The sequence below is a fragment of the Tamandua tetradactyla genome, chromosome X, assembly GCF_023851605.1.
Source record: "Tamandua tetradactyla isolate mTamTet1 chromosome X, mTamTet1.pri, whole genome shotgun sequence".
Lineage (NCBI taxonomy): Eukaryota > Metazoa > Chordata > Mammalia > Pilosa > Myrmecophagidae > Tamandua > Tamandua tetradactyla.
This window is the reverse complement of record NC_135353.1, coordinates 10,314,713-10,334,091: the sequence shown is the minus strand read 5'-3', so window position 1 is coordinate 10,334,091 and position 19,379 is coordinate 10,314,713. Positions and strand designations below refer to the sequence as shown.

The 19,379-nt window shown below is 39.4% G+C and overlaps 1 long non-coding RNA gene across 1 annotated transcript in view; it reads right to left on the bottom strand.

Moving 5' to 3' along the window:
• Positions 1-19,379, bottom strand: part of LOC143671297 (uncharacterized) — a 39,013-nt gene that overhangs the window by 9,298 nt on the left and 10,336 nt on the right. The window contains exon 4 of the long non-coding RNA XR_013169531.1: positions 10,799-10,914. This is a non-coding gene — a long non-coding RNA (uncharacterized LOC143671297). The remainder of the gene's footprint in view (positions 1-10,798; positions 10,915-19,379) is intronic.

Genomic DNA, 19,379 nt, shown 5'->3' with positions numbered 1-19,379 from the left:
TAAAATAGACAAAGACTTTAAAGCAACCACATTTGAAGAACTAAACCATCCACATATGTAGAATTAAAGGAAGGTGTTACAACAATGTTTCATCAAAAGAATATGTCAAAAAAGAGGTAGAAATTTTTTTTAAGAATCGAAACTCTGACGTTATAAAGTACAATAACTGACATGAAAAATTCACTATAAGGACTCAGAAGGGTAAGATCTTAAAAATCCAATTTGGTAAGGCCTAAAGGAGAAACCTTGAAAATGGTAAGGGGAACAGGTAAGGAAAAACAGGTTAAAGGAAAGGAGTACTGGGTTTCAAAAGAGGTGATGCAAAAAGGAAAAGTACTCCACAGAGGGAACATCACAACCACAATGGAAGTCTTGCTCCCATTTTACGCAGGCAACTTTCAGAAAACTGGATGTGAATTCCAGAAGAAAATCAAAAGGAGGCCTTTGTCCTGAGATGCTAAGTTCCTTTGACTTGCCTCTGACAATGCGCCTACGAGACTAATTCTCCTGAGGAAATTCAGGACTGCAGGCTCATGGAGGCAGGAGATGCACTGGTTTGAAACTATTATGTACCCCAGAAAAATCATGTTCTTTTAACCTAATCTTGTGGGGTCAGACCTACTTTAGGGTGGGACTTCTTGATTAGGGTGTTTCCATGGAGATGCAACCCGCCCAGGAGAGGTGGATCTTGATCCTTTCCTGGAGCCCTTTATGAGAGAGAACTCAGAGCTGACACAGTGAGCACAGAGATGAAACCATGACACAGACTTTTAGAGATGCTAAGCTAAGAGATGAAATCCAGAGTTTGTCCTGGAGAAGCTAAGTGAGGATGCACAGACACTTTAGAGAGAAAGACGCTGGATCAGAAGTGAAAGCAATGAACCAGGAGCAAGGATCAGCAGACTTCAGCAATGTGTCTTCCCAACTGGACAGAGGTATTCCACATGCCAGAGGCCTTTCTTCAATGTCAAGGTATTTTTCCCTAGATGTCTTAATTTGGACATTTTCCAGCCTAAGATGTGTAAATTTTTAACTTAATAAATTCCCTTTGTAAAAGCTAATCTAGGTCTGATACATTGCATTCCAGTAGCATTAGCAAACCAGAACAGGAGACATGCTTGTAGTCTCGGGAAACTGGCCTTCCGTGTGTTCCAGAAGACTCCCCAATGTACGTCCAATGTCATTGCATGCTTTATACATTTCATGCATTATTTGATTTGCAGAGGTGTCAGTCATATAGAATTATATGTGATTGCCACTCTCTGTAGTAGTATAGCACACACAACATGTCTAAAGTTGCAGCCCCATCAAAACACCTACTCATGCACCTTTGAAACTGTCCCCAGTGTTTTCAAGTTCTAAGTGGCCACCGGGAGTATTCTAAAGGTTCAATGCAACAACCAACCTGACTACAATTGCTGGTCCCTCCCTCCCAGTTTACTGTCCCCTCCTCACATATTGAAGTTACTACATTCCAATTTTCAGAACTGAGAAACAGTGAACATTCCTGCTAGTTTCTCTTGCTCATGGAAAAAATAGCCTTGCATTTCATATTCTGCTCCTGCTTTAGTTAATGTAAATAAAGCATTAACAATTGTTTTGCATTTTCCAAATCCAATAGTAAAATAGGAAATAAACTGCCACCAGCCCCAATATCATTACCTAAAGATCTGAGTCCCTCTACCTGAGTTACTTATCTGAACTCCAAATCCCAAAATGGGCAGTGAAAACACGCAGGATTCTAGAGGCAAAAATGGGGACAAGCATCAGTGAATAGTAGGATGGAGAGAGCAGAAATCCCTTTTCTCCTAAGACACTGGAGTGAGCAAAGCTCATTTTTTTTATCAGAAGTAAAGTATAAGAGAAAAAGCATGCATAGCACCTACAGATGCCCTTATACTTCTTTCAGTCCCTGAGTCTCTGAGAGTTTCTCTTGAGTTAATTTGATGTGAACATGTTTGTTTGTTTGTTTTTCATACTGAGAAACAAGATACTAAGTGCCAGCATTTCCCTTCTCAAACTTAGCTTAGCCTAGACCAAAAACATAAAGGAACAAATATGGTGAATGATGTCTAAAGCTAGTGATTGAGGAACTGAGGCAAGTGAGACCAAAAATATTGGGTTTCCTCTCTCCTTAGTCACCTTGTAGTTACTATGGTATCTTGCCATAGTATAATAGTAGTATGTTTATCTGCCCCTCCACTCCAGCTCTGCAGCTTAAACTCACTGCAGAGTCTAGATAAAGGACAGAGTAGCAAATATTTCTGTACCAAATGCTCTATCAAAGAATGTTTCTGCTGTGGGTTTTCCATTCTCAGAATACTGGGGGCCTTATCAACATTGCCACAGTTTTTTGAATGGCTACAGGGTCACCACTGGAAGAAGGAAGCTGAGAAATCCAACACTTCCAGCTACCACTCAGCATGCTGCTCATAAATCAAGAGTGTCTCTGGGAGAGAAGAAGGTTACTGACCCTACCCACAAGTACAAAGCAGTGATTTTACCCAAGAAGTAATTACCAACTGATTTTACTCAGAGATTTTACCCACGGAGGATGTAATAAATCAGAAAGCACTACAGCTTTCCTTAAAGCACTGGCTCTCTTAGGAAAGAAGGAATGAGGTGTACAGAAGTCCAAGTCTACTGTAACTCTCAAAAACAATGCAGATTTTGATGGTAAACCATTAAGACGAGGTTAGTAGCTCTAAGAGAACAAAAAGATAAACCACAGGCCAGCTAGGATATCAGAGAGAGCCAGGGAAAAAAACGGTTATATACTGGTATCAGCAGAAATTTTAAAGACTTTCCTTAGAAACTACTTGTTCAAAAGGGCCCAAATTATCTGGAAATTCTGGACTTAAAAGTACAACTGTGCTGGCTTGGAAGGAAGCATGCCCCCTGAGAAAAGCCATGTTTTAATATAAATCCCATTTCATAAAGGTGGAATAATCTCTATTCAATACTGTATGTTTGAAACTGTAATGAGATCATCTCCCTGGTTGATGCGATTTAGTCAAAAAAATGGTTGTTAAACTGTATTAGGGGATGACATGTCTCCACCCATTTGAGTGAGTCTTGATTAGTTTCTGAAGCTCTATAAAAGAGGAAACATTTTGGAGAGAGAGATTCAGAGAGAGCAGAGAATGCTGCAGCACCATGAAGCAGAGAGTCCACCATCCAGCGACCTTTGGAGATGAAGAAGGAAAACGCCTCCCAGGGAGCTTCATAAAACAGGAAGCCAGAAGACAAAGCTAGCAGATGACACTGTATTCACCATGTGCCCTTCCAGCTGAGAGAGAAGCCCTGACTGTGTTCTCCATGTGCCATCTCATTTGAGAGAGAGACCCTGAACTCCATCGGTCTTCTTGAACCAAGGTGTCTTTCCCTGGATGCCTTTGATTGGACATATCTATAGACTTGTTTTAATTGGGACATTTTCTCAGCCTTAGAACTGTAAACTAGCAACTTATTAAATTCCCCTTTTAAAAAACCATTCCATTTCTGGTATATTGCATTCTGGCAGCTAGCAAACTAGAACAGATTTTGGTACTGGAGAGTGGGGTGCTGCTGCTGCAGTTTGCAAATACCAAACATGTTGGAACGGCTTTTTAAATGGATAAAGGGAAGAATCTGGAGGAGTTGTGAGAAGCTTGATAGAGAAGGACTAGAATGCTTTGAAAAGACTGTTGGTAGAAACATGGACTCTAAAGATACCTCTGACCAGGCTCTAGACAGAAATGAGGCACGTGTTATTGTAAACTGGAAGGAAGGCGATCCTTGTTTTAAAATGGCAGATAATCTGGCAAAACGGACTAGTGGCTTTGGCTGGAAGGCAGATTTTAAAAGCCATGAACTTGGATATTGAGCAGAAGAGGTCTCCAAATTCAATGTTAAAGTGCAGCCTGGTTTCTCCTCACAACTTATAGTGAAATGTGACAGGAGAGAGATAAGCTGAAAACTGAACTTTTGAGTAAAAAGAAACCAGAAATTGAGGTCCTGGAAAATTCTGGGCCTACAAATGGGAGACTCCAGAGTATAGTGCCCTGTGTGTGGATTTAACCAAATGTGGAACCAGCCAGTCATTTCAGAGAAAGTCAGGATCAGACATGGAGTTATCCAGGAAGGATTTGTGGAAACTCCTTACGTCTGATGGGCATGATCCAACACTACTGCATAGAAAGCCAACGAGAGTGCTGTGGCACTTGTATAAACAGAACCGCTGCCAGTCTGGACTGAGGGGTTCAGTGAAGGGACACATTGGAGGAAAAATAACTTCAGAGGCAAAACCATGGAAGCTGAGGTCTGAAGTTAAGAAGCCTCGGGCCAGGAGAGCGGACACACCTAAGCCTGTGGAGAGGGTGAGTTTGCCCCAAAGGCAGAGAATGGGCCTTCCACCTCGTTGCAGTGGAAGAGTCATGTCGCCTCAGGCCTTGGAGAAGGTGAAGCACATTCCTTGGGGTTTGGGGAGAGCCTGGCTGCCACCACATGGAGGGGTTGAGCGTGTGCCCCAGAGATGGCAGAGAGCCCGGGTGCAGCCCCAATGCTTGGAGAGGGTGGAGCCAAGAGAAAGGTGGTCTCCCCAATATCCCCCAAAGTTGTATTCAGAGAGAGGCAGGCGTAGGCATTTGGAAAGGGTAGGACTGCCGCTTTCTAAAGCCCTTGAGGATAAATGACTCTCAGACTTTGAAATCTAATGGACTTTGCCCTGCAGGTTTTCGAAACTGTATGGGTCCGGTGAACCCTGTGTTCCTTCCTTCCTATGGAAATGTGTATATGTATCCTATGAATGTTCCTCCTTTATATGTTGGCAGCAAATAACTTGTTGTGAGTTTTCAAAGGTCCAGAGCAAATGGAGAGAATTTTGCCTTAGGGCAGACCATGCCTATAACTGACTTGATGAGATCTTATACTGTCCCTAATTTTGTACTTCATTGTATTGCTACTGAAAGTTTAAGGATTTCTGATACTGTTATGAAATTAATGCATTCTGTATATGGGAAAAACATGTGTTTTTTAGGGGTCAAAGGGTGGAATATGCTGGCTTGAAAGGAGGCATGCCCCCTAAGAAAAGCCATGTTTTAATATAAATCCCATATCATAAAGGTAGAATAATCTCTATTCAATACTGTATGTTTGAAACTGTAATGAGATCATCTCCCTGGTTGATGTGATTTAGTCAAGAATGGTTGTTAAACTGGATTAGGGGATGACATGTATCCACCCATTTGAGTGAGTCTTGATTAGTTTCTGAAGCTTTATAAAAGAGGAAACATTTTGGAGAGAGAGATTCAGAGAGTGCAGAGAATGCTGCAGCACCAAGAAGCAGAGAATCTACCAGCCCGTGACCTTTGGAGATGAAGAAGGAAAATGCCTTCCGGGGAGCTTCATGAAACAGGAAGGCAGGAGCCAAACTAGCAGATGACACCGTATTCACCATGTGCCCTTCCAGATGAGAGAGCAGCCCTGACTGTGTTCGCCATTTGCCATCTCACTTGAGAGAGAGACCCTGAACTTCATCGGCCTTCTTGAACCAAGGTATCTTTCCCTGGATGCCTTTGATTGGACATTTCTATGGACTTGTTTTAATTGGGACATTTTCTCAGCCATAGAACTGTAAACTAGTAACTTATTAAACGCCCCTTTTAAAAAGCCATTCCATTTTTGATATATTGGATTCTGGTAGCTAGCAAACTAGAACAACAATTGAAATGAAGTTTTCACTACATGAGATCAACACAGATTTGAACCAGCAGAAGAAATGATCAGAATATGAGAAGAGAGAGCCATAGTGATATTGTTTACAAAGACTACAGAGTAAAATGAAATAAACAACCTGAGAAAACTGCAACATCAGGAGGTGCGCCAAAATATGTGTAGGAAAGTACCAGTAAGAAGGGAGAAAATTGTGCAAATCTGATAAAATACAAAATCTATCCATCCAATATAAACTACTCATTCAATTATGAGAAACCCAAATAGATGAAGATTGAACAAACAATAGTCAAGTTGTTTTAACAAAAGAGAATCTTTAAAGCTGAAAGATAGAAGCTACCCCTGGTATAAAAGGGATCCTTCAATAAAATTGACAGTTAAGTTTTCATCAGAAACCAAGGGACATGAAGGCACTGGGATAACAACATTAGAGGTGTCAGAAGTGGACAATCGTATCACTTCACCCCTTCATGTAAAATCTTTTTAAAAATCAGCTAAAAGTATAAAGAGTCCAGTTGAGAGAAAAGTTTGGGCACTATCTTAACCCTTACTGATATGGTGACAACAGTGAGACTAGACAGTAATATGTGAAAAGGAACGTGGAGCATCAAAGCCTTGGGAGAGAGGTGGCATAGCTCCATGAGATGACTAAAGGAGACAGGTCCAGAAAGGGAGAGATCTGAACTGAAAGGGTGTTTGGGTCCTCTACAATGGAAGAAGTTATCATGAGGAAAGTAGATAGGTGTAACATCTTCAGGAGTTTAAAGGGCTGAATGTATATTTGGGTTGTGTCAAGAGCAAAAATTAAGAAGTATGAGAGGAATGATCTTGCACCAAGCTTAGTTCCAAGATTGCTTTGAGAACAATTTTCCCAAGACCCCACCAGATTCTAAACCAGATTTCTCAAGAGGTGCTTCAGAGAGTCCTATGAAGCTGGCCGAGCACTGAAAGGTGTGTACCTTTCATCAAGGGAGGGCATCTTGGTGACAGAAGTTCCACCCCCATCCCCAAAGCTATCACAAATGTTGTCAAGGTTGCACATTATACTACTCAGAAAGATGCCATTCATAGATCAATCTGTGTAGATGACATCTTCCTGATTGGGGCACTGCACACAGCATAGCTGAACACGTGGCCCTAGGTAATCCTATTCACTCCCCACTCCAAGTAGCTTTGATTATATCCCCACCACAGAATGACTGCTATTCCCAAGGTTTAAACATTAGGCCTAGGAAACGTTCACCCTATTAGCAAGAAGTCTGAGCTGTGGTTCCCCGCTGCCCATTCATCCTTTACATCTATCGAAAACATGAATGAATAAAGAAACATGCAAATAGTATATCAGAAAATAAGAACTGAAAAGAGATTGAAGGAGCCTCATCTAGCATAACCATGCATAATACTCAATACTTTTTACTTCAAATAGGATTGAAGTTGAATTCAAAAGAAGGGGGGAAATTTGGTTCTGCAGGGAGGAAAATAAGTGGGAAGACAGAGGACACTATGACCACATGGCATAATGTGATCCCATACTCTAGGGCCCCTTTATAACAAAGTTGTGTAGATCCCAGAAGACTGTTCAAATGAGGCTATTCCCAGAAACCCTCATTCTCTAGGTTTTAACCTATAGAAGGCTCTTAAGCGGGTCCCCTTAACTGACCCAGCACTGACTGAGTTGTTTCAGGATGCAAGAAAGGGCAGATGTGTGCAGGTAGACACACACTTTTCCCCAAGGCCACCCCTATGTTGCACATGTTGTGCATACTTCACCCTAAGCAGTGGCAACCATATTTTTTGCTACATGAATGGCACTTCCTGGAGTGGGAGCACTGCACACAGCATGGGTAAAAATGGTTCCAAACACCAGCATCTCTCCCCATGGTACTTCAATCAGCACCCCAAAACTCTCCATCCACAAAGGAACTGCCAGATATTCCCAACAGGTTAGAAACAATCACCCCACTCTCCTCCGTTGTTCACTGCTCTCTGAATATATACCTCTTACCTGCTGTATGTTTCATACAACAGATTTCAAAAGCGAAAGAATAAACCTGCCTCCCTGTCCCTCTTCCTCTGAGATGTAGAGTACATTCCCACTTTAATATGCTGCATTACCATTTAACATCGAATGGTCACAGATTTCATTTAGGAGAAGAAGATTCCTCTCCTAACAATACCTGTCCCAGCTCCCATCAATTTATCAGGCTGCTGTGACACATTCACCCCTCTGCTTAGTCAGGAGTTGGATACTGCCAAGAGAACATCGTACATCCAACAAAATTATGTAAAATATCTCAAATCTTTTGCTTGAATTTTTGGATATCAATGGAAGAGACTAAACTTATATTTCAACACAGCATTTGCATATAGCACCTTCTCTTCCTATATCCTTCTCTGACATCACAAAAGCTCTTCCCTGGAGGGTCACTTTCATCATTCCAATGGAAACCAATTAGCCAACAATATACCAAATATTCCTGTTTGTCAATCACCAGGCCATGTGCATTTCTTCTCCTCTTCCCCCATTTCTTCTCTCAAAGTAACTCAAAAGTAGGGTGGCCACAGCCTGACACATATCAGGGGCAGCTGAATTTCAGGGCTCAAAGAAGCCACAAACACATAGCCTCTCCCAACCCCGTAATACTCAGGTTCTGATCAGGAGGGGAAAACCATATCATAATTTGAGCAGGAATTGTGCACTATGATTAATTCTTAACTAATCCAGGCGATTTGAGTACTGAGGATTGCCTAGTACAAAGTAAAGAGAACTTTCACTAATATGAGAATAACAACTATGAAATATAATAGCAGATATACACTCCAGTAGTTAGGACTTGTAGGGCACTCCACTATAGCACTGCATGAGGAAGTTGTTTGGGTAACCTGCTCTGCACTTGAGAAGCTTCCTTTGCAGGAGCTGGTCCCTGGAGAAGCTGCAATTGGAGCAAACAAGACCCAGAAGCTCAAATCTTCCTTCTCCAGTGTCTTCCCAGAGCCCTCTACTGACCATGTAAAGCATCTGTCTGCTGGCAAAGGAAAAGTTAACTTGTTTTAGCTTGTCAGACTGCTATAACAAATAACACACAACGGGTTGACTTAAAAACAATGGGAATTTACTGTTTTACAGATTTGGAGTCTAGAAGGATCATGTCTTCTGGTGTCAGTAGCACTCTGGTACTGCCTTGCACGTAATCCTTGGGGACTCTCTGGCTTCATCTCTGCTTCCAGTCCCAAGGTAATAGCCTCTGCTTTCTTCTCCCAGATTCCTGCTGACTCCCTGCTTCTGGTTGGTTCATATGCATTTCACTTTATAAGGTCCCCAGTAATCTCGATTAAGTCCAACTATCATTCAGCTGGGTCACACCTTAACTAAAAATAACATCGTCAAGAGGCCCTATTTTCAATGGGTTCACATCCACAGGAATGTGAGCTAAGATTAGGAACATGTCTAAATTGGGATACATAATTCAGTTTACCACAGGTCCATGTTCCTTTACACAGAGCCAGACAGTCGGGTGAATTTGGACCTGAGAGGCAACTGAATGATAATCGGCACCCTCCCTGACAGACCCACACTCAAACAAAACATCTAAAACAAATAAACCAAAGACAATCCAACTATAATTTGTAAACACATGCAAATTAACAAGCAGTCAAAAAGGAACAAATAAAAAGTGTAGCTACATCAAAGAGTTCAAGGCAAACAATAAAAACCTAAAAATACTACTGAAAATACCAAACACACAAATTAACACAGCAGTGAAAGGAGCATACAAAATACAGACACAAATTCAAACACACAAAACAAACCCTCCCATAAAATAATCAAAACAGTAAACCACATGTCAAATTTTGATGAAGAAGATCATAAACTAAAACAAAACGATAATTACTTCCAGGAATCAAAAATAATACAGGAAACCAACCAAAAATGAAACGATAAACTATAGTGTGTGTATATATATATACTTTTTTCTTTTTTTTTGCACGGCTGGGTATCGGGAATCGAACCCAGATCTCTGGCATAGTAGGCGAGAACTCTGCCTGCTGAGCCACTGTGGCCTGCCCTATAGTATATATTCTTACATGTAAATTCAAACCCCCCAAAACCTAGAAATAAAAAAAGACCCTTTGTCCAGTGAATACAAGCAAAATTTAAGAGCATACTTCACAGGAGTCCCTTTCTCAACCTAGTACACATTAGGGATTGATGACATTCACTGCCAAGAGGGATGCTGGGTGCAGGGAGGGAGTGCACGGGCACTGTAAGATGTATGCATTGGTAGAACCCTGGTGACAATGTTACTAGACAAGGTAGAACAATCACCCTCCTCCTTATTACAGCCTAAATTTCCTCATGTCTTGAGTGAGGTTAGGTATGTTGGCAGCAGAGTAGAGGGCTTCTGAGTTCAGAAAAGGAGTATTCTGAGAGGCAGTAAAGAATTTGGACAATTATAAAGAAGGTCTAAATACTCTGAAGAAAGTTGGTAAGTAAGAGCAGGGTACTAGCTGAGGAGGCAGTAATTTACTTATGTGAGGCTGCTAGGATTCTGGGGCTCTACTCCCTCACTTAACTACCAGTTGTTGATGGGCAGGTGGTATGTCTCTCCACTTCAAAAAGATGTGATTCTTATTTTAATTTGTGTAAATACCACTTTCTTAAGTGGAGCACTGCATAAGGCATGGCTGAATGTAACAGCCTTGATAAAAGACCTCTTATGCAGCTTTCATTCCACCTCTCATGCCTTTATTCCTTTGCGTGGACCCCATCATTTGTCGAAAAACCCTGGGCAGCCTACACCCCACTGCTCTTTTTCTCCCATCCCTCTCTCATTCATTGCATATTCAATGTTCCATGTTTCAAGAGAAAGAGAAAATAACCTTCCCTCCATTGTCTTCCTTCTCAGGAAGAATAATCCATGCCTGCATTATCTTGTTAACTTTCCAATTATTGATGATATTAGGGACGATTTATTAAAAACTTTTTGCCACCCATAAAGTAATTCTTCAAGTGGAAAGATCAAACATCTCAGCCTCTCAAGCTCCCACACCCAAATTTCTTGATGCTTTTCCCAGTGTTACTTACCTAAACTCCAATCCACAGAAGAGCCAGAAAAAAGCACAAATCTCCATGGTGAGAAGAGGTAAAGAGTAGAGATTTAGGAGGGTTCCAAGTTGGTGAGATTAGAAATTCCTCAAACTCTAGAGGAAAAAAAAAAAAACAACAGCCCATATAATATGCGAAATATATTAGACCCGTGTATCCGCAAGAATGATCTATAGTTTTTGTGTATGTAGGAGTGAGAGGATTTGAGACTATCCATATCTTGCTGTAATCCTTTTCATTGAAAGAAAAAGGAATACTAAGAAGAAGTCAATATATCCAGATTCTTCAAATCCTTGGCTTCTTCCACATAATTATCACAGGATAACTGAGATAAACTGCGTGAGGATACTGCAGTCCTGATGGGACTATGCTGTCATTTTATTGATTAATATTTGCATGCTATGTATATATTTCCATCGTTTTATTTTCAATTTACACATGTTGAGTTTGAAGTGAGTTTCTGGTCTTATAAATAGCATCTAGTTGGGCCATTCTTTTGTTGCTATTTTTACCCGCTATACTAAACTTTCCTTTTTATTTATGTAAAGTTAAGGATAATTATTGATATGTTAGTGCTTGTCTTTCATTTTTTCCCTTGTTCTCTCTTTGATTCCTCCTGTCCTCTTTCCTCTCGATGCTCCACTCTTGCCTTCCTGTGGCTTACATGAACACTTTTTTAGGATTCCATCTTGACATATTTATAGTTTTGTTTATTATTAATTAAAAAAATTAACACAACATTTAGAAATCATTCCATTCCACATATACAATCAGTAATTCTTAATATCATCTCATCGATGCATATCCATCATTTCTTAGTACATTTGCATCGATTATGAGAAAGAAATAGAAAGACAACAGAAAAAGAAATAAAATGATAATACAGAGAAAAAATAAAAATAAAAAATAATAAAATAAAATAATAAAATAAAATTAAAAAAAAACTGTACCTTGGATGCAGCGCATTCACTGTTTTAACATAATTACATTAACATTAGGTATTATTGTGCTGTCCATTTCTGAGTTTTTGCATCCGGTCCTGTTGCACAGTCTGTATCCCTTCAGCTCCAATGACCCATTATCTTACCCTATTTCTATCTCCTGATGGTCTCTGTTACCAATGACATATTCCAAGATTATTCTCTAATGTCGGCTCACATCAGTGGGACCATACAGTATTTGTCCTTTAGTTTTTGGCTATTCTCACTCAGAATGATGTTCTCTAGGTCCATCCATGTTATTACAGGCTTCATAAGTTTATTCTGTCTTAAATCTGCATAATACTCCATGGTATGTATATACCACAGTTTGTTTAGCCACTCGTCTGTTGATGGACATTTTGGCTGTTTCCATCTCTTTGCAATTGTGAATAATCCTACTATAAACATTGGTGTGCAAATGTCCGTTTGTGTCTTTGCCCTTAAGTCCTTTGAGTAGATACCTAGCAATGGTATTGCTGGGTCGTATGGCAATTCTATATTCAGCTTTTGGAGGAACCGCCAAACTGCCTTCCACAGTGGTTGCACCATTTGACATTTCCACCAACAGTGGATAAGTGTGCCTCTTTCTCCACATCCTCTCCAGCACTTGTCATTTTCTGTTTTGTTGAGAATGGCCATTCTGGTGGGTGTGAGATGATATCTCATTGTGGTTTTGATTTGCATTTCTCTAATGGCCAAGGACATTGAGCATCTCTTCATGTGCCTTTTGGCCATTTGTATTTCCTCTTCTGAGAGGTGTCTGTTCAAGTCTTTTTCCCATTTTGTAATTGGGTTGGCTGTCTTTTTGTTGTTGAGTTGAACAATCTCTTTATAAATTCTGGATACTAGACCTTTATCTGATATGTCGTTTCCAAATATTGTCTCCCATTGTGTAGGCTGTCTTTCTACTTTCTTGATGAAGTTCTTGGATGCACAAAAGTGTTTGATTTTAAGGAGCTCCCATTTATTTATTTCCTTCTTAAGTGCTCTTGCTTTAGGTTTAAGGTCCATAAAACCACCTCCGATTGTAAGTTTCATAAGATATCTCCCAACATTTTCCTCTAACTGTTTTATGGTCTTAGACCTAATGGTTAGATCTTTAATCAATTTTGAATTAACTTTTGTATAGGGTGTGAGATATGGGTCCTCTTTCATTCTTTTGCATATGGATATCCAGTTCTCTAGGCACCATTTATTGAAGAGACTGTTCTGTCCCAGGTGAGTTGGCTTGACTGCCTTATCAAAGATCAAATGTCCATAGATGAGAGGGTCTATATCTGAGCACTCTATTCGATTCCATTGGTCAATATATCTATCTTTATGGCAGTACCATGCTGTTTTGACCACTGTGGCTTCATGATATGCCTTAAAGTCAGGCAGTGCTAGACCTCCAGCTTTGTTTTTTTTTCCTCAAGGTGTTTTTAGCAATTCGGGGCACCCTGCCCTTCCAGATAAATTTGCTTATTGGTTTTTCTATTTCTGAAAAATAAGTTGTTGGGATTTTGATTGGTATTGCATTGAATCTGTAAATCAATTTAGGTAGGATTGACATCTTAACTATATTTAGTCTTCCAATCCATGAACACGGTATGCCCTTCCATCTATTTAGGTCTTCTGTGATTTCTTTTAGCAGTTTTTTGTAGTTTTCTTTATATAGGTTTTTTGTCTCTTTAGTTAAATTTATTCCTAGGTATTTTATTCTTTTAGTTGCAATTGTAAATGGGATTCGTTTCTTGATTTCCCCTCAGCTTGTTCATTACTAGTGTATAGAAATGCTCCAGATTTTTGAATGTTGATCTTGTAACCTGCTACTTTGCTGTACTCATTTATTAGCTCTAGTAGTTTTGTTGTGGATTTTTCTGGGTTTTCGACGTATAGTATCATATCATCTGCAAACAGTGATAGTTTTACTTCTTCCTTTCCAATTTTGATGTCTTGTATTTCTTTTTCTTGTCTAATTGCTCTGGCTAGAACCTCCAACACAATGTTGAATAATAGTGGTGATAATGGACATTCTTGTCTTGTTCCTGATCTTAGGGGGAAAGTTTTCAATTTTTCCCCATTGAGGATGATATTAGCTGTGGGTTTTTCATATATTCCCTCTATTATTTTAAGGAAGTTCCCTTGTATTCCTATCCTTTGAATTGTTTTCAACAGGAAAGGATGTTGAATCTTGTCAAATGCCTTCTCTGCATCAATTGAGATGATCATGTGATTTTTCTGCTTTGATTTGTTGATATGGTGTATTACATTAATTGATTTTCTTATGTTGAACCATCCTTGCATACCTGGGATGAATCCTACTTGGTCATGATGTATAATTCTTTTAATGTGTTGTTGGATACGATTCGCTAGAATTTTATTGAGGATTTTTGCATCTATATTCATTAGACAGATTGGTCTGTAGTTTTCTTTTTTTGTAATATCTTTGCCTGGTTTTGGTATGAGGGTGATGCTGGCTTCATAGAATGAATTAGGTAGTTTTCCCTCCACTTCAATTTTTTTGAAGAGTTTGAGGAGAATTGGTACTAATTCTTTCTGGAGTGTTTGGTAGAATTCACATGTGAAGCCGTCTGGTTCTGGACTTTTCTTTTTAGGAAGCTTTTGGATGACTAATTCAATTTCTTTACTTGTGATTGGTTTGTTGAGGTCATCTATTTCTTCTTGAGTCAAAGTTGGTTGTTCATGTCTTTCCAGGAACCCGTCCATTTCCTCTAAATTATTGTATTTATTAGCGTAAAGTTGTTCATAGTATCCTGTTATTACCTCCTTTATTTCTGTGAGGTCAGTAGTTATGTCTCTTCTTCCATTTCTGATCTTATTTATTTGCATCCTCTCTCTTCTTCTTTTTGTCAATCTTGCTAAGGGCCCATCAATCTTATTGATTTTCTCATAGAACCAACTTCTGGCCTTATTGATTTTCTCTATTGTTTTCATATTTTCAATTTCATTTATTTCTGCTCTGATCTCTGTTATTTCTTTCCTTTTGTTTGCTTTGGGATTAGTTTGCTGTTCTTTCTCCAGTTCTTCCAAGTGGACAGTTAATTTCTGCATTTTTGCCTTTTCTTCTTTTCTGATATAGGCATTTAGGGCCATAAATTTCCCTCTTAGCACTGCCTTGCAGCGTCCCATAAGTTTTGACATGTTGTGTTTTCATTTTCATTTGCCTCGAGGTATTTACTAATTTCTCTTGCAATTTCTTCTTTGACCCACTCGTTGTTTAAGAGTGTGTTGTTGAGCCTCCAGGTATTTGTGAATTTTCTGGCATTTCGCCTATTATTGATTTCCAACTTCATTCCTTTATGATCCGAGAAAGTGTTGTGTATGATTTCAATCTTTTTAAATTTGTTAAGACTTGCTTTGTGACCCAGCATATGGTCTATCTTTGAGAATGATCCATGAGCACTTGAGAAAAAGGTGTATCCTGCCGTTGTGGGATGTAATGTCGTATAAATGTCTTTTAAGTCTGGCTCATTTATAGTAATATTCAGATTCTCTATTTCTTTATTGATCCTCTGTCTAGATGTTCTGTCCATTGATGAGAGTGGGGAATTGAAGTCTCCAACTATTATGGTAGATGTGTCTATTTCCCTTTTCAGTGTTTGCAGTGTATTTCTTACGTATTTGGGGGCATTCTGGTCCAGTGCGTAAATATTTATGATTGTTATGTCTTCTTGTTGAATTGTTCCTTTTATTAGTAGATAGTGTCCTTCTTTGTCTCTTTTAACTCTTTTACATTTGAAGTCTAATTTGTTGGATATTAGTATAGCCACTCCTGCTCTTTTCTGGTTGTTATTTGCATGAAATATCTTTTCCCAACCTTTCACTTTCAACCTATACTTATCTTTGGGTCTAAGATGTGTTTGCTGTAGACAGCATATAGAAGGATCCTGTTTTTTAATCCATTCTGCCAATCTATGTCTTTTGATTGGGGAATTCAGTCCATTAACATTTAGTGTTATTACTGTTTGGATAATATTTTCCTCTACCATTTTGCCTTTTGTATTATATATATCATATCTGACTTTTCTTCTTTCTACACTCTTCTCCATATCTCTCTCTTCTGTCTTTTTGTATCTGACTCTAGTGCTCCCTTTAGTATTTCTTGCAGAGCTGGTCTCTTGGTCACAAATTCTCTCAGTGACTTTTTGTCTGAGAATGTTTTAATTTCTCCCTCATTTTTGAAGGACAATTTTGCTGGATATAGGAGTCTTGGTTGGCAGTTTTTGTTTTTTAGTAAATTAAATATATCATCCCACTGTCTTCTAGCCTCCATTGTTTCTGCTGAGAAATCTACACATAGTTTTATTGGGTTTCCCTTGTATGTGATGGATTGTTTTTCTCTTGCTGCTTTCAAGATCCTCTCTTTCTCTTTGACCTCTAACATTCTAACTAGTAAGTGTCTTGGAGAATGCCTATTTGGGTCTAATCTCTTTGGGGTGCGCTGCACTTCTTGGATCTGTAATTTTAGGTCTTTCATAAGAGTTGGGAAGTTTTCAGTGATAATTTCTTCCATTTGTTTTTCTCCTCCTTTTCCCTTCTCTTCTCCTTCTGGGACACCCACAACACGTATATTTGTGTGGTTAATATTGTCCTTGAGTTCCCAGATACCCTGTTCAAATTTTTCCATTCTTTTCCCGATAGTTTCTGTTTGTTTTTGGAATTCAGATGTTCCATCCTCCAAATCACTAATTCTATCTTCTGTCTCTTTAAATCTATCATTGTAGGTATCCATTGTTTTTTCCATCTTTTCTACTTTATCCTTCACTTCCATAAGTTCTGTGATTTGTTTTTTCAGTTTTTCTATTTCTTCTTTTTGTTCAGCCCATGTCTACTTCATGTCCTCCCTCAATTTATCGATTTCGTTTTTGAAGAGGTTTTCCATTTCTGTTCGTATATTCAGCATTAGTTGTCTCAGCTCCTGTATCTAATTTGAACCATTGGTTTGTTCCTTTGACTGGGCCATATTTTCAATTTTTTGAGCGTGATCCGTTATCTTCTGCTGGCATCTGGGCATTTAGTCAGATTTCCCTGGGTGCTGGACCCAACAATTTGGAAGATTTTTCTGTGAATTCTCTGGGATCTGTTTTTCTTATCCTGCCCAGTAGGTGGCTGTCGTGGCACACGCTTGTCTGTGGGTCCCACCAGTAAAAGGTGCTGTGAGTCCTTTAACTTTGGAAAACTCTCACCGTCGGGGAGGTTCGCCAGCCGAAGCGGCTTGGAAGAGTGCCAGCCGGCCCAGGGTCTGAACGCGGGGAGGGTCTCCGGCCGCCACAGCCCGGAAAAGTGCCCGACCGAATTTCCTAGTCGGCCCGGGGCGCCAAGCGTGGCGGGAGGGCACCAGCCGCCACAGCCAGCCCGGGAGAGTGCACCGTTCCCGGGGATTCACGTGTTTGGAAGGGCCCCCCCCCGTCACCGTTCTCCGTGGCCTGGGGATTTCCGATACAATTCTCTCAGTTGGTATGGGGGGGTCCCGCGTGGTGTGGGCGCCAGCCACCGTGGCTTGAGGGGACCGCCTGTCCAATTCTCCCAGCTGGCCCGGGAAGGGGGAAGGGAGGAACTCCGGCCGCTTGCCGCCCCGCCCGGTGAAGCCCGTGACCCTCGGCGATCTCACCGGAGCAGGTTCTCTCAGCCAGTCAGCCGTTCCAGGATGGGGTACGCTATCTTATTGATCTCCGTCGTGGCTCTGGGAGCTGTTCTGTATCGTTTCTACTCCCCTAGTAGCTGTTCTGGAGGAGGAACTAAGATTCGCGCGTCTTACTAAGCCGCCATCTTCTCCGCTATAATACTTTTAAAATGTTGAAATAGTTAAGGTTAAATCTGACAAAAGATGGACAAGACCTGCACAATTAAAACTACAAAATATTGCTGAGAGAAATAAATGAGACCTAAGTAAATGGAGATACATACTCTCTTGAAGGAACAAAAGACTCAGTATTATTAAGCTCTTAATTCTCCCCAAAGTGATCTATAGGATAAATACAGTTCTAATCAAAATCGCCCTACATAAACATTGAAGTGATAGAACAGTTGCCACCAAACAAAACCAGTTCAAGTTAAAAATTCCAAAACACAATGAAAATGCACATGTAAACCTACATGCACAAAGAACAAAATAAATTAATAAACTAAAAATGAAAATAGTTGGGAAACAGCAACAAAGCACATTAAAAAACATTATTCAAAACTAAAATATACAGTCAGAGAAACTCACCCGTGCATGCATACACACACTAAAGCACAACGAAAGTTCCCAAGCTGCACGCAGTACAAATTAAGCCAAATATATAAACAAGCCTAAACCAAATTGAAAACAACAAAACAACAAACAATAAAGCCTAGATTTAAACCAAAAAGAAATAATTCAAAGTAACACCCTCCAAAACAAAAAACAAAACATTCATTAAAACAAAATTCAAATTCTAGCTAAAAACAAAAAAGCATGTAAGTTCCGAAACCTAGAGCATCGATAGTTCCATCTCCCTAACCCATATTAACAGCACCTCTCATGATGAAAAAGTTAGAATGGCCATAGCCCAAATACCTCTAAAGTGTGGGATAGAAATATCAAAGGTGATGGTGGAGTTATACGGAAAATGTAGGGTTTAACAAATGAATATGAATCCTGAACCATTATACTGATATTTCTTTTAGTCTCCAGTATCTTAGAATAGCTAGAAGTAAAAACTTAAAATTGTGGAATTGTAACTCAAACCAAACTCTGAAAGCTGTTCGGCAACTAATTGTTGTGCCGTCTTTGAAATTTATTGGGTTTTTTTTTTGTATCTGTGTTATTTTTCATACACAAAAAAAATCTATTGTGAAAATAAAATATTTACTCCTTCTAGCCTCCTATACTCTGGAGCAACTAGAAGGAAAAATCTGAGATGATGGAATGGTAGCCCATGACAAACCCTAGAATCTGTCCTGTAAATACTTGTTGAGGTGTGTTTTAACATCTATTGCTTTTTTCTTTCTTTGCTTTGAATATATGTTATATCACACAATAAAAAAGTTTTAAAAAACAAGCATACAAGTAAACAATAGCAAATAAATATGTCAGACACACTGAAACAGAATCAACTTATACTAATTATAAAAGTAAAAAACAAATGTAAAAAAAGCACAGACACACAGACTCTGCAAATGAAAGCACAATTATAAGCAAAATAATCACAAAAACAAAGACAATGAAACAAAAAAAATTAACCCAGGTGCCAAAATCCAAATAAACAAAATTACTAAAAAATTTCAAAATATCAAACCAGAACTAAATAACCTAATATACACATATGAACCAATAAACTAAGTAACCAACCAACTAACTAAGAAACACCAACACTTTCTCTCTCTCTCATGCAACACACTCAAGCCATTTCAAAAGTAAACAGACAATTAAATCTTTACATTTCAGAACAATCTTCAATAACGTCACTGCACTGAGTAAAACACAGGGAGTAAGGTGAAGAAACAGATAGAGGAATTGCCTTCCACTTGGTCACAACCTAAATTCCCCCTCAAGATTTGGAGGTGGGTGAAACATGTAATAGATTTGAGATGACTCCAAACTACTATTCATG